Source organism: Anomalospiza imberbis, chromosome 2 (genome assembly GCF_031753505.1).
Source record: "Anomalospiza imberbis isolate Cuckoo-Finch-1a 21T00152 chromosome 2, ASM3175350v1, whole genome shotgun sequence".
Taxonomy (NCBI): domain Eukaryota; kingdom Metazoa; phylum Chordata; class Aves; order Passeriformes; family Viduidae; genus Anomalospiza; species Anomalospiza imberbis.
Genome location: NC_089682.1, coordinates 50,523,434 through 50,544,625, shown reverse-complemented (window position 1 = coordinate 50,544,625; position 21,192 = coordinate 50,523,434). Strand labels below are relative to the sequence as shown.

Sequence of the window (21,192 nt, the reverse complement as noted above, 5' to 3'; positions counted from 1 at the left end):
ATTGGAGTGGAGAGGGGGAAAAACCCCATCACCTGCAGAGCTTCTCGCAATTCATTCATTTCCTTGTAGGAGAAAGTGAAAAGCTTCCCACAAGATATAGGGAGGGTAAGGAAAACTCAATGCTCCACTCTATGTTTCCTAGAGGTATCAGTGACCTGGTTCCTACCTCCGGCAATACTTCAAGATTTAAGTGGGAATCTTCCCCTACTGTCCTTCAGTTCCCAGTCCATCAGTGTAATGTCTACTGTAGCTGCCAAGTTTCTGCCCCTCATCATTACTTGGCTGTTCAAAAGGAGGGAACTGTGAAGAATTACTGGATTGCACTTGGGATGCGAGCTGAATTCCACTCCTTCTCCAAAAATCAGGAGCAGAAGCTTCTGAGTAGTAGTTAGCATATACTGAGGGACCTGAAGCTTGTCAGAGGCCCTTGACAGGGGCATCTGGTCAGGGTACAGCAAGACAAGCAGTTGAAGGTGGGCAGGTACCGTTATCATAGTGCTGTGTTTGAAGGTAACTTGTTCCATGTCTTGCCCCCTGAGCATGAGAAAGCTGCATGGGTAGCAGGAAAGAGTGGAAGAACTGCTCTTATGGGAATGGTGATTCAAAGAGGACAGGCTTTTTAGCATGTACACCAATTTCCTCTGCTTCCCACTGATGCTTTGTATTCTGCAGAGACAGGGTTACTTCTGGATTAGCTGTGCATTTATACCCTTGTGGTGACTTCCATATTTACAGCTTTGGTGGAAAATAACTAATTATGAATAGCCATTTTATGTCATTAGAATTACTGGAAACATATGTGGATATTGGCCTTTTAAGATGTAGCTGAAATGAAGCCAGGGTACAAAACCAGTAAATTAAGACACTTATTTTTGATCACTTTTCTGGAGTTTCCATGTATTGTGCTGTTCACACCAGTGTGAGAAAATGAGAATTAGAAACTAAATATATTTCTCTGTGATGGTAAAATTTGCAATAATTTAAGCATAGCCAAAGTTTCCTGCAAATAAAGAAGAGGTTGAGTCTTATGAAATTACTTGTTTTATTTTAAAATTGCTCCTGTGGTTGTTGTAAGTACTTGGAAAGCAAGATTATGTCGCCCTGATTTCTTAGGATTTTCTAAAGCCTTCTGAGTTTACATTCTTGTAGAGAATTTTCTCACGCAACTTTCTGTACACAACCTATTGTTTTGCATTCTTTCATAGAGGCGGAGAAATCTGATAGACTGATAGTTTGTCCAGTGTCGTTGGAGAGGTGGCACGTTCACCCTCCAATCCACTGGCAGCTTTTGAGAACTACAAATGATTGGAGTCAGAAGAAATAAATTAGTCTCTTCATTGTGACCAGAGCTGTGGTGCCTCATTTTTCCTTGTGTCCTCTAATGACAAGATTAGAACATTATTAGAAACTTGTCCCTTGGGGCACATCTTTTATAGTATTACCACTGGGAAAGACATGATTGGGAGGGAAGCATTAATACTGAAACAGCAAGGTCAATAAATATTTTTGTTATACAGTACTGAATGTCCAACCTGGTGGCCTTTCACTCTCACAAAGAAATCCTTTGGTAGGCAGAGTGCCATTCATTTCCAAAGTGCCCTCTCACCTCCCTTACGTGTGCATTGGCAGTATTTTTTCCTTTCTAATTTTTCTTAAGGCATTAGGCATAAGAATCTCCAGCTGAACCTATTCAAACATGGGTGTTCTGGTGAACCTGGATGTACTTCTTGGCTTTTCAGCATTCTCTCCCTGGCCATTTATTGTCACATGGCACCTATGGAGAACTTTCTTCATCTCACTGACAGTCCATACAAATTTTCTCTGTTTTCAGCAGCAATTCAGCTGGGAAAGTCTCTAATAGGCTGTAGGATTGAAGAGGAAAGCAGGAAGAGTAGGCTGTGGGGAGGAAAGGAGGTGGTGAGACCTGTCCTTTGGTTTCTATGATTCTTTGTTAACTGGATTAGGTCTTGTAACTTTTTTTGGCTGTTGATGTATCATTAAATCTGCAGAAAAGGTGACTGGGGTTCCACAGAGCTACTGTAATTTCCTACCTGTGGATATAAGGATTGTGATCTGTCTTATCATTCCAAGTGGCTTTTCTTCTGCATCTAAGGAATAATCTGTGGGCTATGTGCTGGTTTGCAATGGACAATGTGATCCTCATTTTTTGTTTTACAGTAAAGCATTCCAGCTTTCTGAGATGAAAACCTTTCCTGACAACCTATTTTGGTTTAAATATCTTTCTACATATTGTCCTATTTTCTTTCATGAGGGTTGAAAAATCTGTTTGAAGAAATTTTTTGATTACTTTGCTTATTTAATTTACTGAACCTTCTGCCCCCAGTCTAGGTGCTGTACAGAAATAGGTATGCTCTCATCAGGTTCTTTCAGGTCTTGTATCTGTGATGGAGTGTTTTTGCCTTTTCCTTGAAACTTCCTAATACTGAGGTGATACTGAGATCAGCACCCCAGAAATGTCAAAATAGATGTAGAGTATCTGGGATATCTCTGGGTTTTTTTCCTCTCTCTCCTCAGTGAAAATGTTTTCCAGTTTTAATTATGAGCCCTGGATGTGCATATTGAGATTTGCAGCATCTGGAGCACGGTGCAATGATTTCTGCTCTGTGAGAAGCATGGAAATAAGCAGCAGCTTAAACTTGCTCCCTTCTGCATCCAGGCTGTCTCCTCAGCCCATACAAATATCTTTGTATATTCTGTCAGTGTAAGAGACATATTTTCAGACTCCCTTTGCTTTCAAGACAGAGGGAGGGATTCTCTTAGGGGAAAACCTTACATGGCTTCAGTGGTTTGACTTCATGAATTACATGAGTATTTTCTAATTGGATAAACTCAAGTGAGTCACACAGCTACATACGATAGGGGAGGGAAGATTGGCACTGAAATGTTTTGTTTATTGCTAAAACCCATGGATAATATTCTTCATAGTACAAAGTTTTCACTCCCACTTTCCCGTCCTGTCCATCACTTCATATATTGCCGAGGATAGCTCTAAATGGAACAGCTGTGCCATCTGCCTCCAAGATTATTTCAGTCCTCACTGTTTTGGGATGAATTTCATAAAGTGTATTGCACATGCAAACATTTAATTGAACAAATGGGAAGCCTCTCCAGTTAAGAAAGCTTGCAAATGACAAGTAGCGTCCAATTTCCATTCTAATGGTTACTCTGGGGCTTTGAAATATGTGTGAATTCATCTAGCAGGGGCTGGTGGTATATTGGAGACAGATGGCTTGGTTCTGCAAAGAAGAAATGTAAGTGGCTTTTACAATAAATCTTATTTTCTTTTTGGCAAAGGGTTGACACAATAAAGATGTGACTATTACTGAGAGTGCTCTTTAATAATCATACTACCTTATGTTTTCCCTCAAGAATATAGTTAACTGACTAGAAAAAATTATTCTGAATTTTTATGTTTAACTGTAACAAACAGTTTAGGAACACCATTTTCTTCCTCTAGGAACAAGACTGAAGAGTGGGCAGGTGATTAAACAAAAGGTAAACACCAGGCCTTGCAGAAACACTGCAACCTCTGGAAAGGTGTTGGACTTTGTGAGAAATGCAGCCCAACCACGCTCAATGTCCTTACCTATCTGAGGACCTTAAGACCAAGCTTAGACCTCACCTTTCCTGTAGAATCTCAGATTGTTAAGGTAGTTAGGAAGTGGGGAATCAGAAAATATTTGAAATGTTTCTCTTACAGCTATGCTGGCGACCTTTGCTTTAAGCTTCAATGTCTTCTACATCTTAATGCTCACAAAAGCTCAGCTGAAGATTTCTCAGTCATTTGGCTGAGTGGGCAGAGGCAAGAGTTGCTGAATGCAATGGAGATGAATATGCCTATGGCATGAGTAAAGGGGGAAGGTCTTCAGAATTTTGATAGTGCTTGTCTGAATTTGCATTCAATGAATGCATGGAACTAGAATGTCTGATGTAGGTTTAGCTGTTGTCCATGGCTTTGAGACACTTAGGATGCCTTAATGGAATAAAACATGAACAAGTATAAATTTGTTAGTAAACTTAACTGCACAGATCTTGTTAGCAGTAGCAGGAAGGGTGGACACCCCAGGTTTCAATAACTGAGAATGTCTGCGTGTTTGCCACGAATTTGGTCAAAGCTGCATGGTCATCACACCTTTCTTCTCCAGGTTTACTGAGATACATGTCTTCCCTGATATTTTCCCTCCAAAATAAACTATCATTTTGTTTCATCCTAGCTCAGGATTTGGATGTATGTATGGATTTTTGTGGATTCTGATTGTAAAAATATTACTTGGACAGTTTACTGAACTCTCTATTTGGAAAGTTGTGAACAACAACTGAGCTCTGGAGTTCATTTTAAATCTGTCATAAAAATAATTAAATGAGAAGAGAGAACTAAATGTGCTACCTACCCTGGGGACCAACACTTGACATTCAAAACAAAGAAGACTTGAATTAAATCCTAAAACATGCAGTAACTATTGAAAACCCCACAACAGCTACACACAACCTCCAAATAACAATTATCCAGTATAAAGTCTGGGCTTATGTGTTTGAATTTGTATACTAATGGATACTTGCATATCTCTTAAATAGTAAAAATTATTGTCAGGGCTTCTTTTATAAAAACAGACTGGATTATTGAGTCTTCAAGTGGCATTTTTTCATTGTTACTTGAGGCAAGTTTTACTAGATAGGAAGACAGACAATGAAACTTTGAGACTCCTTAACTGGGGCAGTTTTGGCAGACACCAAACTAGTGTTCATAAGCCTTCTCAGTAGTTCTTTTTCCAACTGTAATAAGCAGGTATTGACTTTGTTGTAATCAGCATCAAGATTCATTGACTGGAGAGGTAAACAGTGGTGAGAACAAAGCCAGGGTCAATACAATCCTCTGGGGGTGGTTAATCTCTGTGGGCTGAAAAGGAACTCAGTATTGGTAGTATTACATTATTCCAGTGTAAAAATTTCTTTTATATGCATACACAAAGGAAAAGAGGAAGGATAATCCAGAAATGTAATGTAGTTATTTCAATAGACTCTGTGTGTAGCATTCGGGTAATAAAAGTTGATTATTTGACTACTAATAATATTCTACATGTAATTTTTTCTTGTGGTGCAGTCTGAATTTGGATCAAAAGCAAACAAAGGCTCTGAGACAGGGTGACAAGTAGATGGCACTGCCCAAGTGTTTTTTCCACTGGGTGGGCATAACTCTGATGAGTGCTAAATATTGTCGTCTTAATGCAGCAGACTGTTGGAGTTGCTGTCATTGCTCACTGCAGAGTTACTAAGTGCTTGCTGCTTCTCAGGCTCGAGAAAAAAAGGTGGACTGACTCTTTTCTCTCAGGATAGTATGCAAGTTTCAAAATTCACATGTGTTGGAATCTTGGATGCTGAGAATTTTAAACTTTCTGTGCTGAAAGGCACAGGCTTGCAAGAGAGCACTGCATTTGACCTGAGGCTGTGGGGAAGACTTCCAAAATTGATTAATAGCACTGGGATTACAGGTGTGTAGTTGGTCAGAAGTGTGTAATATCACAGGGTGGGAAACTTAGAGTTTAGCTTTTTAGAATATAGAAATAAATATGAAGCAAAATGGAGGTTTTAGGGCAGAGGCAGAGATTTTCCTAAAATGAAATGTTGCATCCAATACTGAGAAGTGCAAAGAAAGAGTGTGCTGCTATTTATGTAGATGTATGTTAGAAACAACTGTAGCTAGATAAAAACCCATGAAATAATTGAACATTTCCATCCAGAATTAATAGAGCTGAAAACCAAGAGCTGCACAATTGTGATGAACATTATTAAACCAGGGGTTTCAAACAGTTTTGTTGAAAAGAGGAAGAGAAGGAATGATACTTCTGCAAAATATTGAAGGTTTTGTCGTTTATTTTAAATTTTTTTTCAAGAAAGGGGATTGCTTGTTTTCATGTAGCTCTTTGAAGTAGTTTCCTGATACTCTGTAGACATGGGATTATATCCTAAAATGAAGAAAAAACCCATAAAACCCTGACATGTTTTATCTACTATCATGTTAGGGTTTCTATTGTCTGACATCTCTATTTAATAGTAATAATGATAACCTCTCTTACAATTTCTACAGAAATTGGGCAATTCCTCTTTCCTGAGGTAGAATTAATTGTATTTTAGGCAAGGAAAAAATGAGCATAATAGTGATCTGCTAAAATACCCACTTTTAGAGAATTCCAACATTAAGGAGTAGGTAGATATATTATTGACAAGAAAATATTTAAATAGAAAATATTTGAAAGAATTTGATAGAAAATATTTTAAAAGCCTTATGTAAAAAACTTCCTAGGCAGGAAACTGTACCCCAAGTACTCATTGCTATGTGTGCATCTTGTGAATGCTATAAATTGTGAAATGTATGTCCTCTTAATCTGTCATGAGAGTATTGATTTGTTAAAAATTGATTTGCAGCCCATCACAGATTCATGCATCTACTTTTTGCCATGGAATTGTAACACAGTTTTATTTGAAAGATTCTTGCACAATCCAAGTTTGTATTTTTTTCTGTAATACGAATGAGACTAAGATATGTATAACCTGGTAAAAGGGAAGAAATGCTTTTTCTAAAAGCCCAATATTTCAGTGCAAACTGGTCTTTTGTCCCAGGAGCTACTTGCTGGGGATGTTGTTGCTGTTAGCACTGAATGGATGTTCAATTTCCAGGCTCACAGCAATGAAGCTAAAGAATGTTGCACCAGCATGACTGTGTGAGTCAGACACGTGGCACTGGCCTAACAAATTCATGTGCTGAGCTCAATGTTAATCAGCTTCTGCTCTGTGAATTCTTCATATTTGCTTTTAAAGTACGTCCTATCCATTTTATGTAAAGAGCAGATGTGTACTTCCAACATATGGTGCAATTAGAACTAAGTCCAGAGGACAGTAGAGTACACATTGCCCATATTTTATTAGGGCATAAATGTTTTATCTGCATACTGATAGCAGAGCAGCTCTCTCAACTTTTCTGTCTGTTGCTTTGGAATGCCTCATCTCTTTTCTTGCAAATTACAGTTAGAAGTTGGTAACAGTTTCACATTACTTCCATTTGCCAAAAACTTTGTTCTTTTAAATTTTCACCTCTTTTGTGTTCTTCTTGATACAAATTCAGCAGCTGTAGATACCTCTCTGCCTGTCTCTGTTCCCTTGTTTTAACTTTTGAAACTATGTAAGACCTTTTTTATTTTTTCCTGTGTGAAAGCCAGAAATAATTTTATTCTGTTAAGGTCTCTTGGAAGGATGGATTTCTCTCACTTCTGAGTTTTCTTAAGGGACTGGGCAGGCTAAGTGTATTGTAAGTCTTGTAAGAGCCCTGGTGTCTGAATTCATCTTTGCTGTACTTTGGTGGCAGCAGTCAGTACCAAAGTGGGTAGGATGTGTTGCCTACATTGCAGGCTGTGTTTATAGTGTGTTAAATCTAATTCTGGATCCTTTAGGCACATATACCTCCTGTTCTGCCTGCAGGCTAAAATGTTATCCAAGCCTTTATTTATTTTTTTTTTTTTTTAGGTTATCCACAAAAGAGGCTGATCAGACTTCTGCCCTTGTGAGCTTGTCTTTGTGGCTTCCTCCTGTGCCCTTCACAGTGAGAAAGGCAGTTTAAATTTGTTCTCATCCTGAGGCAACATTCACCTGGGTATGCCTCTCTTCTCCTGATCCAAGATCTTGGAATAAGAAGTCTTCATTAGGACTTGGAGGTTGGAGAAGGTTTTCACTGCAGAACTCTCTCATTGTTCAATCAAAAAAAAGTGGCAAGAAGTCAAAAAAGCTTAGTTAAAGTTGAAAAATAGTCCTTATTTCTATGGAGTTTTGATTATACCACATATCTGCTCTTCACAGATACTGAGCACTCCAAACGCTGTTGGAAAATGATGTAACTTCCGGTGCTGTATGATAAGAAAGCTTCTGAATAGTGACACTGTAAACACATGGAAACTCAGTAAAAAGATTGCTTGCAGAGTCTCACATGTGGGCATTGCCAAATGCTGAGGCTAAATGACAATAAATGGCAGCTGCATGCAGAGCTGTTTCCTTATCATAAACATATGGACAGAGTTCCCAGAGAAGAGTAGAATAGAGTTTGTCAGGGTTTGAGATGACCTTGCTGATTTCCACTTGGGAAAGTGGATCTGGTTGGGCTTCTCTGCCCCTCTTCTACTTTGTTCCCACTTGCCTCCGAGGGTTAAGCTGAGGGGACCAGAGAATTGTGTATCATGACTTGTTGCTCTCTTGGTGGGACTGTAGGAGGTCAAGGAGATAAGACTGCCTGCAAAGCTCCTTCTGCAATGCCTGTGCACTGCTCTCTGTTCTCTGTGTGCCTCAGCACTCAGCTCTTGCAAGCACTAAAGAGCTGTGACAGACTGATGAACAACCAGAAGAACAACCTGTGGGCAAAGGCTGGTAACTAAACTCCTGCCCTGGGGCTTCTGCTCATACAAGATTGGAACTGGAAGAATAATAGCAGAGACTCCAGGCTCTTGTGTGTTCCCCACACCCCAACTCATGCATTGTCTTTGAAACACTGAAAAGGGATTTCTGGGGCCTTGTCTGAAACATGATTTCCCTCCTGTCCATTACCCAGGTATTGCTATTATATGTGTATCAATTTTCATCTTTCTTTCTTTTTTGTAAACCCCCTTTTTATTATTGGGCATTTCTGCCTGTCTCATCTTATAGGTGTGTGGTGGGAACCAACTAGCCTTTTGTTTTCTTCAGATGGAAGGAATATGACACCAATGTACTTTTCTGGTGTGTTACCAAAATTAACTTATTTCCTTCTCTGCCTCTTCCCCAGCGTTAGAAGAGTGATGGGTGTGATTTGCCTTGGTTCTTTAAATCTGTGGAAGGAGGCATCAGGAAGAAGTATATAACTGCATGTTCTGCAATGGCACAAAGCTGAGAGAAAAGCTGCAAGGGTAATGTTCTGTCCTTAATCTAATAATGTTCCTTGTTCACTATTAGTAGAAAATTACTATTTCTGCATTCCTTCATATTGCTCTGTAATAAACAACAGCATAATACTGAAAATATGAAGTAATTTAGTAGGTTCAGGTTTTGTTGCAGATAATGGATAACTATGCACAGGAGTATAGTAAGACTTGAATGACAGTTTTATTTGATTACCAAGCCTGAATGCAATGTTCCATGGTACTGCTTTTCTGTAACACCCTGTCATGCTGTAGGAAGTCTGATTGCCCTCAGATGTGGTTGAGCAGTTCTCATTCTGCGGCCTCCTGTCTTGTCAAATCTGACAGACTGTGTCCCAGTAGTGCTTGAGTGGAACCTCTGGAGAAGATTTATGTGGGATAGTGAGAAGTCCTTGTGGCTCAAACCCATCATCCCCACCCAGTCCAAACTGAAACAAAGTCTCTGAGATAGTGCTAAGGAAGTTAAGGTTTGATGTAGTTTCCATTTTCAGGTGTGATGTACTGCTCAGACTCGTGCCAAATATTGAGGCATTAAAATCGGTTCTGTGGTTTCACTTTTTTTCTTCTTTATTAAATTAAAGTTTTTTTCAGGTATCCTTGCATTGTCCCTTGACTTCATTGTAATGATCAGTGAAATGGCTTCTAATGGAGTAGAAAGATGGCAAAGTACTTTGCTGTTTCTGTTAGAAAGTCACAATTGTTTAATAATAATTTCTCAGACACTGATAGGCAGATGGAATGTGTTCCTTCTCTCGTGCCCGTTTTTTCCATTCAGCCTCAAAGCAACCGTGCTACTTTGGCAGGGTGGCTTTGAGCAAAACAAGAAGACATTCGCCAGCTTTCCAGTGAAGCATTGACACTGTCCTTTAATCCTGCCCTGAAAGAAGGCATGGTCTTTTGCTTAACAGGAGGTGGCCAAATGTTGTGACATTTTGTGATGTGTGGGAGCTGGGAATGAGATTTTGTCCTTAGGCACTGAATTAGTTAACTGTTACATTTGTTTTGCAGTCAATAAAAGTCGGCCCAGGTTTACTGAACACCCTATGGATGTGGAAGGGGTTGCACTTCAGGTAGTTTGCTGTTTTCTTTGTGGAGATTGCAAATTTTAACAAAGATTGTGTTGCACATGGTTATTTTCTTGGGTTTCTTCACAATTTGCTGGTTTCAATTTTTAGATTTTTTGGTAAGAGGTTTTTTTTGGTGGTTTTTTTTTTGTTTTGTTTTGTTTGTTTTCTATTCCTACATTTACACATATTTTAAGGAGGTATAAAGTTAAATGGTTAAATGGGTTTCCAGTTTTGTTTTTGATTTTTTTTTTCCTTGTACCTCTTTGACGGAGATCCTGGGACAGGAGGAACTATTTCTCAATTCCAAGAAAAATTGCTGGAATATTCTATGCTAAAGATTGAAGATATATAAAACTACTTTGCTGGGACACCACAAGGACATAGAACTTGCTCTTTGCTAGTTCCAGAGAGAAAGATTTGAGGCTGGAGAGCTCATTTGGATATGCTCTTAACACCACTGTCAGCTCGTAAGACTGCAGTAAAAACAGCATTGCATGAGGATCACGTTTTTCAAAGTGTGCTGTAAATGGTCAAAATAGGGGCTTCTCTGTATCCCAACCAGTGGTTATAATTTATTTTGACTTTCAAAAGGCATTTGTTATACACATTCATAGAAGATGGCTGAGAATTTTGGGTAAAGTGTGAGAGGAGGGGGCCCTTTGAGAGAAGGAACAAAGGCTGAGAATAAATAGCTAATTCTCAGTGTGGAGGGAGGTTAATAGTGGGGCAGACCAGCTAAGATCTTGAAAGGAGTACTGGGAGATCAGAGAAGCTGTTTTAGAGAGTCCATCACTTACTCTTGAACATCTCATTCACCACTGAAGCTAACTTACACTTCTAAGGAAACTTCTTTTGTCTCCCTAATAAGTCTGAATGTTAAAAAGCAGCTGGAACTTCTGCAGCTAAACTGAGGCCAAGCAGATGAATACTGAGGTTTCAGGGTCCTATGAAGGCAGTATAAATACTATGTGATAAGGGCACTTGTTAGGCAGAGCTCCTGCTTTCTCTCAACGCTTTTAAAGAGAATGCAAGTTTGTAGGATTTGATTCATGTTTTATAATTCTAGAAAAGGCACTTAATAGGGAAAAACAGCTAAACTTTTTGTTTCTCTTTGAAGAAGGTGTTCCTATACTGTTCGGCCCAATAAAATCTCTTGACAGACACCAGCTGTTGTATTGTGTGTTTTACTGGTGGATTTATTTAGATCACATCAGTGTGAAATGAACAGGGCTAATGTCTTAATTAATGTTCAGCTCTTTATTAAAAAGATCAGCTGGGCAGGGGTCCCGAACAGAGCTTACCCCCATTGTTGTAGCTTTCCCAGGAGACCGAAAGGAAGGAGGCATGCAGGGTCTGTCACTGAAGTCCAGAGCAGCAGCTGTTCCTTCTTCTTCCCTGTAGCACAACCGGTGGCCTAAAGGGTGAGGAGGTATGGAGTGCAGGGTCTGTTGCTGGAGTCCAGAACAACAGCTTTCCCCACTCCTTTCCTGGTGGCATCCCCAGGGGGCTCTGTCTCTTCCGTCTCCACTTGCCCCAGCCCACTCTAGTGTAGTCGCTTTTAGGTGATGGTGACAGACAAAAGTTGATCACGGGTTGTGTTTCCCTCTTCCTCGGCTAGGGCATTTGTCTATCCCCCTCTACTGTGTTTAGTTCTTTATTTAGGGGTGTCTTTATTTAGGGGTGTCCCCCCAAAAATACTCCCATGATCCCAGGGGGTTTTCTTATTTCCATTTTAGTCTCAGAATGTTGGTGTGGTGGGGGGAAGGCAGATTATCTCTAGATAGTTTAGAGAAAACAAACAGAGCAATTAACTAATTAACATTTCAATATCGGTAGCCAGCAGTCATTCCAGTGTTGCCATGGGAACTAGGAAGGCCCTGCCCGCCTCTCTGGGGAACACCTGGAAACTTTGTTCATTGCAAATGCATTGAGCAGCCAGTGAGGGACCAGTAATATGCGGCCTGTGGATACAGAATGCAGATGAGAATTTTGCTCTAAGGAGCTGTAAATCAACATGAAAAAAGGATGAGCATCACCTTTTTTTATCCACTTCTTTGGATTTCTCTAATGCGGCTCATTTTTGCAGAATGCTGTGTTTGGATTATGCATGTGATATGTTTGAGGAGAGGAGATAAGGACTGGAATGAAGTAAAGAATAGAACCTGATTAATTTCAGGTCCCTTTAGATTATATTAATACTTATTAAGTCAAGTATTTGGCCCCAATTCACTTGGCAGGGTGAACTCTCTATACTAAGGCTATGTGCTATATATACCTCAATGTTCTTATTTGCAACGAGCTATTAATGTACTGCAGTTGAGTAAATAATACACAATAAGTGATTCATCCTGCAAATAGAATCTTGTTTTTCTCCTTTGGAAAATCCACAAGCAGCAGTACAGTCATCTTGGCACTGTTATGTGTAATGGATATAATTTGCGCCATTTTTAGCATGATATATATATAATATTAAATATTTGTTAGAATGTACCCCTTTGTATTAGAAGCCCCTCCCCCACCCTTTCAGGCAAAACCAGGTGTGTGTTGAAACCCGATTTACAAGTAAAAGGATGTGGTTCGACAGGAGATGGGCCTTATCTGAAGCACCCAGGCGCTGATCATTGCGTGAACAACCCGAGATGGATATCGGGAAAATCCCCCGAGCTGATACATGTGAATACTGTGTTCCCATAAATTTCATCAAGGGTTTCAATGACTCCAGACTTCGAATTGTTCTACCTTGTCGCCAAGAAGGAAATCGCATCAATTTATGGGACTCTGAACGAAACAAAGGACTGAAAGCCGAAATCCTGGCTTCAGGCAAAATTTTCCCTATAAAAATTGCTTGTACCAGGATGGTGGTGTGTGGGCATAGAGGAAAACCTCTGCTGAGACTGACTTCTGTGTCTCGCACCCAGCGCTGATCCTGGGCTCGGCACTGCCCTTTTCCTTGTGGCTGGCTTAATTAGACCTCTATTGCTAAAATAAATTTTTATTTTTATTTTTGATTTGGCTGGATCATTTTTCATTTATAACAGCATCAAGATCTGTTTAAGTGCAACACTTGTTTTTTGCAAATAAGCACCTTACATTATTTTTTTTAACTGTATCTGCTAGCGTGACTCAGTGGCATAAACATATTGGAAAGTGAATGCAAAAGAGGTCCATGTGGTCAAAGGAAGTCTTCTGTGTATTTTGAGACTTAAATATATATACATGTTAAAATTTTGTATGTAGTATTTACTCAGATCTTAACTCATTGCTCTTTTACTCAGGGGAGCTGCTGAAGTTATCACGTGTGTGAGCTGTTTAGTAATATGCTGCCTAAATTAAAACATGCTTTGGGAATGACTTTTTTTTTACTCTAACCTGTGTATTTTGGTCAGAAACTGTATCCAGAATGCAGCCAGTTAGAAATTGCCCTGATGATTTAATGGCCATTGGTTGCCTGAGGAGAAAGTAGGTGGAGGTGACAGAGCACTGCAGGTCTCCACTCTATTCCCTGCATTTCATCACAGCTTTTAATCAACTCTCTCTCCCCCACTTTTCTCTCAGAACATCAAACTGATTTTGGAAAAAAAAAGTGTTAAGCCAGAAAGAGAAATCCATTCTTTGTTCTTGAAAAGGGGACAGTGAGCACAGACATGATCCCCTGTGCAAGTGTAGGTAGAATTTCTCTAACACGGCCAGATTTGTCTATAGTTAATAATGTGATGGGAGCAGGTCATGGCTAAACTGTGTACAAGTCACTTCAAGCGATTAAATTGTGCCCACTGAAATAAAGTGCACAGCTTGACCAGAGGAGGCAGGATATGGCCCTGAGTGATGGAGGAGCTGGTATTACATGTGAGAATGTCAGGCAGAAAGCCACTGGAGTGTTAAGTGTTAATTTTTTTCCAGCTGGATTTAATGAGTTAAGTCCTGTGTCTAGGACCTTCGTAATGGACTCCTTTTCCTCCTTTGGGTGTTGGGTGTATAAGGTGGATGTGTAATAGGTACAAACAGTACTCACACAGAGATAAAGACAGAAAGCTTTTATTTATTTGGATCTATCCTTAAGCAATGGATGAAAGCATCCATAAACATGGAGAGCAAAATTAGGATATTCAACAAATACTATCCTTTCAATTAAGCAACAGGCTGAGTTTGAGCTTAATTGTTAAATTGCCTTATGACACCGGCTTCAAGTCACCTTCTGTTACTTTCCTTTGGTTCTGTTGTGTGTAGATGCAGTATCTTATGCTAGAATGGCTGAGGAGTCTGCTAAGACCATCTGACCTGTATTATAGAGAGTTGACACACATCAGAATACTAAATTGTGTCTTTGGTGCCAGTAATCTACACAACCCAAGAGGCTGTGACTGCATTAAATTGGTATGATTTTTGACAGAAGAGACCTTGTTTGCATAAATCCCTTGAATACCGATGGGAGTGTGATTACAGCTTTAACAAAGGGAGAGGTTGAATACAAATTTGGGAGGGCCAGAGTGTTTAATATCTCTTATTGTTTTCATCAGAATTCTAAATCTTATTCATGCTGCTGACTCTGATCTTTATATCAATGCACAAAAAGAGAAGAACAGAGGAGCAGAAAGACTCTTCTCTTTTAACTGAAACACTGATTTTGTTATCGCGTTACCAATGAGGGTCCATTTGGCATATTATTCAAGCACAGAGATCAGTGCTAGCCTTTTGTAAGAGCCCTTAAATGTTTGGAATATGTTTGCCCTTGAGGTAGATAACCTTCTGCAAAAAAGTTAGATTCAAAAGAGGAGATAAAGAAGGCGGGATTTTGCTTTGCACATTGATGCTTGCTGGCAGCGCAGTTCTGCCTTAAACTTAAAGCTACCTGCTTTCTTTTGTAGCCTTCTATAATTAATAGCTGGGCTCTGTTTTCTATGTCAAGTTTTATTTATGAAACAATTTGGCAATTAGCCACTGGCTGAGGCAACAAAGTGTATTTGTTTGGGATTAAATGTGGTGATCGGGATGTGTCTTGCTATTTGGTTTCTTTTGAGATCAAAAATACCAGGCATGTGGGCTTTTTAATCAAATAAGTGAAACAGGCTGCTTATTATACTTAGAATGCCCATTCAGTTTTATTTTCTACGTCCCTTAACGCCTCTTGTTGCTTCAGGAGTTGTGGGGTGCCTTCCAGACAGACCTGGGCAAACCTGAGAAGTGGGCCCACAAGAGCCTCAGGAGGTTCAACAAGACCAAGAGCCAGGTGCTACATCTGGGTTGGGGCAGTCTCAGACATGAGCACAGACTGGTAGGGGAATTGAGAGCAGCCCTGGGGAGAAGGACTAGGGTCTTTTCATGGATAAAATTCTGGACATGAGCCAACACTGTGTGCTCACAGCCTAGAAAGTGAACCACATCCTGGGCAGTATCAAAGGTAGCGTGGCCAGCAGGTGTAGGAAGGTGATGCTCCCCTCTACTCTGTCACTGTGAGAACCTCACCTGGAGAACTGCGTCCAACTCTGGGGTCCTCAGCACAAGAAAGATTGGAGTGAGCCCAGAGGAGGGCTGGATTGTCAGAGGAGTGGATCATCTCTCCTGTGAAGAGAGACAGAGTTGGGATTGCTCAATCTGGAGAAGAGGTGGTTCCAAGGAAATATCATTGTGGCCTTCTGGTACCTAGAGGGGGCTTCATAAAAAAGAGGGAGAGCAACTTTTTACATGTGCATATAGTCAGAAGACAAGGAGAAATGGTTTTAAATTAAAAGAGGAGACATTTAGACTAGATGTTAGAAAGAAGTTCTTTAATCTGATGATCATGAGGCACTGGCAGAAGTTGCCCAAAGAACTCTTCCAGGTACCATATAGGTACAGGATTTAGATGCCCTTTTCTAGTTCTGATCATTGTTTGCTTAAAGTTGTTTAAGAACTGTCCTGACCACCTGGAATGTTCCATATGCAAAATTATTCTCCATATAGGCAAGGGAATGGTATACTTAATCATGAGTACATAAACCTACTGGCATAGATTTTTCCCATGCACTTCCACAAATGAACTGGGTCAATTTCTGTCTTTTTTCTCCTGCTTATCTTCCTTCTCCACCTTTCCAAGCTAGAAGAGCTGCCAACAAAGGACAGTTCTTCTTAAAGGAATAAGATCTGAGTAATTAAAATAACCTTTCTAAGGATTGCCACGGGTCATTAAATAGCACTGTAGAGAAAACCGAAATATAAATAGCATTATTGGTTTCTGCTTTTATCAATACATACTGCCTCAGAAGTGAGCACTTTACTTTAGGTCATCAGTTTTGACAGTCCCAAAGAAACAGTTGTTAAACCAATGCTCCTAATCAATAATGCAGGGTTTCTAGGTATACATCTTTATTTTAGTTACCTTTTTTTGTGCCAAGTGTATGGACTGCCATAGGTAGCAGCTCATATACTGCAAAGGAGATACAAATACTATTGATCTTATCCAGTTCCTCTAGTGAATGTACTGCTCTGTACTTCCATATTTTCTCCAGCACCATAAATGCTACCAGGGGATCATAAGCACAGGAACAGGAATACTTGGAATGCCAATTGCCAGTCTAACAGCAGAGTGCAGTTGTGTTATGTTGTCCACTGTTTTTTTTTGTCACAGCACTGACAAAGATGGATACTTTAGCAGTGCTCCTGTGGGCTCCAGCTGATGCAGAGGTGCCTAAATGAGTATGGGCAGTGTTAAGGACTGGAGTGTGGGTGTGTGTGATCCATGTGTGTAGGAGTGACAGAAGGCCATAGGAGTGGGGGGAGCTGAAGAGAAAAGCTCTGCATTTACCTGCCTTGCCAGTTCCTTAGTACCAAAATCCTGTTGTCCTTGGATGCCCTTGCAGATGTGGAAGAATCTGGTCTGCAGCACTGTGCTGTGACCACTCTTTGTGGTTGCACAGCTTACATGACAGCAGTTTGACACAGCAGCAGTTGCCCCCACTGGTTGCAGGAAGATGACAGATTAGTGTCCAAATATTTCACGGTATTAGCCCAAGACTACTGTAAGAGTTATTCTGTGTGATAATTCAAATCAGATTAATCTTTGAAACTATTCTTGTTCTTCTTTTTTGCTTTCCAAATAGAATGATGTTTATAACTAAGGAAGCGTTGGTGCCCTCTGTTATATTTAAAAAAAGAAGTTAAAAAGATTACGAATATTGAAGTACTCAATGTGTTGCTGCTCAGTTAGTGTTGTCTTTTCTCAGATTACTTCAGAATTAAGATGGTGCTGTTTCTAAATTACTTTCAACTTTACTGGAGTTAGTGAAACTGGAGTTTTAGACATATTTAAACTGAATATCAGCTATTTGCAAATTCCTAGTTTTGACTTTCTTGCTATACAGTGACATAGCTAAAATGGAAATATCTGGAGTTCATTCTGATTCCTAGTAGACCAGTTATGCCCCTAACATGCTGTCACCTATTTCATATCTTGGCTCTTATCTGGGGCTCTCTAAGCAATTAATCAGGAACCACTTAAAGGAAGTCAGTGAAAACTTGCCACACTCCTTTATCATATGTTGGCTTGAGTAGCACTCATTTGTGAAGGGAATTCTCCTCTTCTTCACATTTGATTTGCTTTCATAGGATTAGAGCCATGAATATCATGTGAAGCCTAGATCCTAACACAAAGAAATGAAGGCCCCATGGCCAGGATTCATTCCTCTCTCATCTTCTTCCATCTTCATAGTTTGCAACATAACACCTTCCACACACCCGATTAGTACTCAGATTTTGAAAGCTGAATCTTGCAGATTTCCAGGTCTATACTCAACAAAAACAAAACAAACAAAAAATATATATTTAAAAAAATCAAACCAAATTAAGCATCTTGATATTCTAAAGCACTGCTTCTGGAAGACAAAAGCAGCCAAGTGATGGGCATAAATATTTACCTTGCTAGGGAGACTAGTGTTGTCTGTAGGCAGAATGTAATTAGTGATTAATGAATTTTTCTTGTGTGCAGAGACTGGGACTGCCTGAATATATGGAGGTTAATCATGGGAGATATTGAAATAAATAAAAAAAATAGTGTACAATCATCACCACTGTTTCAGAAAATGAATGGGACAAATGATGTGCTAGATTTTTTCAAATTCTAGGTTGTTGATTATTACATTCAATGGCATACTTGTTTCACCTTGTTCTGCATTTTATGGAGCAGTACTTTTAATAGGGAATAAGTATATAGTAAACATTCTGTAACTTGAATTTGTCTAGCGCAGCTGCTCTTTACTTTTCTCGGCCCTGGTCAGCTCCCGAACGCCCGGCTTGGGCGTCTCAGCTTTTCGTTGGGGCCGGGGCTCGACGCAGTTTCCGGGCACTTTTGCTGCCGTGCTCCGGGGTGGGCTGTTGGCCACGCTTTGCCGTCGGTGCGAGGGAAGAAACAAAGAGGCAGAGAATTCATCCAAATCCATCTGCGTGGCGGCTGGATGCTTTATTGGCTGTGAGAGCTGCGGTGGAAAAGCTGCAGCCGCTCCCAGCTTCGCACAGACGCAAATGGCCTCAAGCATGCCGAGGAGTGGGATGAAATAGGGAAGGGACAGGGCGGACAGGGAGCCCTCCCGCCCAATGGGTACAGACATCGCGGTGATGACGTGTACTACAGCGACCAATGGGAACACGGCAGGGGCGGACACGAGACTTTGGGGTGAGTGAGACTGCGAGAACGGGGAGACGGGCACGGAAACCACAGGAGTAGGGGAAAACCCGGGGGATGCACGAGGGTACAGAGAACTGGAAAACTAACAAAGAAAAAACCCATAATTTGAACCCAAAACTAGGATGCAACAGTCTAGTTTTGATTTGAAATGTTGCTTGTATAAGCCCCTGTTGATAGGTGTGAAAGCAGATATTTATTTTCCATTTGTTTGATGAATGGACTTGAGGAATGTGCTTCAGGCCAAAACTTGACCATCATGTCCAAGCCAAGTGTGAAGCATGAATATGGCTTGAAAATCAGCAGTGGAGAGAAAACATGACTGGGGGTTTGCCTTGCAGGGTCCCTGCTGCATTCCTGTTTCTCACTTATTTGCTTTTTGTTTTCCATGTGAGAGCTTGCAGAGGAGCCCATCTTGCCAACTTCTTGACAGGGCTTTTGCCTGGTCCCTCTGTGGACTGAAGATATGCATCTGGCCCAATTCCCATTAGCTAATGGGAAAAAAGAAATGCTGTCTGTGGGTCTCAGCCCTGATAATTCAGGTTCTGAGTGCCTGTCTGAACTCAATAGTTACCTTCCCAGTTCTGGATCTCTGGGACTAGGATCTTCCCACGGAAGCAATCATCTGCTTTGGCTCATACTCAACTTGCACTGAATTGCATGAGACCAGCAGGGAGAGTGGGAAAGCTGTGAAAACCTACTTACGCAGGAGGTAGTATTTCCTTCTTCCTTTCCTTGTGGAAGGAAATATTGTCCTCTCTTTGCAAGCATCTTGAAAAGCCTTGGGAAAGACCTTGCAAATGTTGGCTTTGTCTTCTGTGATGAGGAGCAGGAAAAAGGAGGGGAAGGAAGCTGTCCTTTGCTCTGACTGTTGGAGGGGAAACACAGCTTATAAATAATGAAACACTGGGCACTTACATGAGGTGTGACATAAACACCTTTCTCTGCCTATCTTGCAGGTGAACAGCATTGTGGATTTTTGTTTTACTTCTAAGGAAAAATGGGGGGAAAGAGGTGCCAAGACTATAGAACAGCCTTCACACCTTGTGGCAAATAGCTATGGCTATAGGCACTTCAGGTTTCAAAAAGGCTGTGTCATTTCTTGCTGACATGTGGCACAGCTATCATTTCTCTGCTTGGGCAGGGCTGCCTCATCAATCAGTGCCTGTGCTGCTTGCCCAGGCTAGGAAAAAGATATTGTAATAATGACAATTGTAATAGCAATCAAAATAAAAGGACTGCTAGAGGAGCATGATGGGCCCTCCTGTTGAGAATGCATTGTAAACATATTGACAAATGGAAATGTACTTCAGTCCATTTAGTGCTCTGTTTCCTTGAATACATTTTGATGATATAGGACTGCCATGTATTGTGTGGAGTGGAGAGTTGCTTCATGTTTTGTTCCATTTATGTGTGCTGTAATTATGAAGTGGAAATGGAATTTCAAGTTGTCTCTCACCTGGGGCATGAATCTTCTGCTCAGTGCAGCTGAATGCATACAAGCTTGTTTTCACAGCACCAACAAACAACTACATTAAAAGAGTGTTAAGGCTGTGAAATAAGTGTGAAGAGTAAGAGATGAGGAGTGAATCTCCAGCCCAGTGATGTGGGCTTTAAAGGAATATCAGGCTACTGAACCACACTTGTCTGCTGCTCAGCAGAAATTTAATACTTGGGGGTATGTTTCTGTACTTATTTCATTACTTGAATTAACATTACATTCCCTGGTATTTAAAGTCCTGTGTCAGCTGATACTGGTGGGCTGGTGCTTCTCTGGATATTTTATGCATTCTTATTCTTGAAAAAAACAGAAAGCAAATACCCTTATGAAATGACAAGGGTGTGTCAGGAGTGGCTGCCATGCATAAGAAACACTTGTAAATTTATTCATGTGAGTTTGTACTTGATGTTTATTTACATTGTATAGTTATATACAGCTAATCAATTTATGTAATTGGCTATTGTCAACCATATATTTGCATGTAAAGAAATACCTGCTCTTTATCGACCACAGTTTAGGTTTTTTTCATTAGATTCTATTGTGAAAGGAACCTGAATATGAACAACTTGGCCTTCAAAATAACTGCTTGGTGATTTTTATCCAAGAAATTTAAATTTAAAGTAACCTTTAAAGTACCTTTCTAGTTAATGCAACTCTCAGAATTTTGTCTGGAGTTATTGCTGTTCACTGCACATGTGGTATTGTGTGTACAACTCCAGTGGTATTTGGAAGATCCTGATTTAAGAAAATTGAATTAAGTATCTGCCTTCTCTTGTGAGGCTACTAGTGCAAATTGCTGTATTTCTATCATATGGAAGTCTTTCAAGTACAGTTTCACAAATGGAAAAATAGTATAGCATTGTAAATTAGGCATATTTTGACAACTGCTTTTGGGTTTACAGAATTAATTTTGAGGCTTGGCAGGGCTTTTCTTTGCATTTTGAATGTTTATTCTTTTCATGTATTCTGCCTGCTTGAGAGCATAGTTGTTCCTAGAAGTTAGTGGAATTTAAA

The 21,192-nt window shown here is 40.2% G+C and overlaps 1 protein-coding gene across 9 annotated transcripts in view; it reads left to right on the top strand.

Annotated features, from left to right (window-relative positions):
* ZPLD1 (zona pellucida like domain containing 1) overlaps nt 1-21,192 on the top strand; it is an 88,129-nt gene that overhangs the window by 21,180 nt on the left and 45,757 nt on the right. The window contains exon 2 of one of the 9 annotated variants that reach the window (XM_068180870.1): nt 20,194-20,355. The exons of 7 other annotated variants lie outside the window; for them this stretch is intronic. The gene's annotated coding sequence lies outside the window, so the exon portion shown is untranslated. Of the gene's footprint in view, nt 1-8,824; nt 8,946-20,193; nt 20,356-21,192 lie in introns of all 9 variants that reach the window. One more of the 9 variants, XM_068180866.1, reaches the window with a different exon arrangement.